Here is a 519-nt window from a genome sequence, read left to right as displayed (position 1 = left end):
CGGTAAAAATGGTTGCTTGCTCTCAAGTTACATAGGCAGCGAAGTTGGTCCAAGTCTTGGACTGAAGTATACTTGTTGGAAAGAAGTTCCACCTGTAGTGAAGAAAAAGTTATGGGAGGACGTAACGGTATGTATTAATTAATGAATGCCCAATGTTAAAATACCTACCAATGTTTTTTTTATATATATATCACTTAGTCGATGTTTATTTACCTCCAGTTTAAGTTTGATCTCGACGAATCAAAGAGGAAAGATGTATTGAGACAATTTTCTGACTTGTGGCGAGGATGGAGGAAACGAACTGCTGCAAAGCATGTTACCCCATTCGAAAAAAGCCGAAAAAAGCTTAAGAATGTTCCTTCAGATTTAAGAGGTTTTGTAGAACAAGAAGAATGGAAAGAGTTTGTAAAACGGAGATTGAGCGACAAAGGCAAGGTATGTCAATTGAGCTAAACAAGATTGGGTCGAGAATTATTTTGTTACTATATAGAGCTAATACATTTTTATTTTTCAGGAGTC

At 36.2% G+C, this 519-nt stretch overlaps 1 long non-coding RNA gene across 1 annotated transcript in view; it reads left to right on the top strand.

Annotated features, from left to right (window-relative positions):
• Positions 1-78: 78 nt before the first annotated feature.
• The window catches only part of LOC113341251, a 580-nt gene continuing 139 nt past the window's right edge, over positions 79-519 (top strand). The window contains exons 1-2 of the long non-coding RNA XR_003355842.1: positions 79-127; positions 220-435. This is a non-coding gene — a long non-coding RNA (uncharacterized LOC113341251). The remainder of the gene's footprint in view (positions 128-219; positions 436-519) is intronic.

This window comes from Papaver somniferum, unplaced genomic scaffold (genome assembly GCF_003573695.1).
Source record: "Papaver somniferum cultivar HN1 unplaced genomic scaffold, ASM357369v1 unplaced-scaffold_27322, whole genome shotgun sequence".
Taxonomy (NCBI): domain Eukaryota; kingdom Viridiplantae; phylum Streptophyta; class Magnoliopsida; order Ranunculales; family Papaveraceae; genus Papaver; species Papaver somniferum.
The sequence above is the reverse complement of the archived record's forward strand: the minus strand, read 5'-3'. Positions and strand labels throughout refer to the sequence as shown.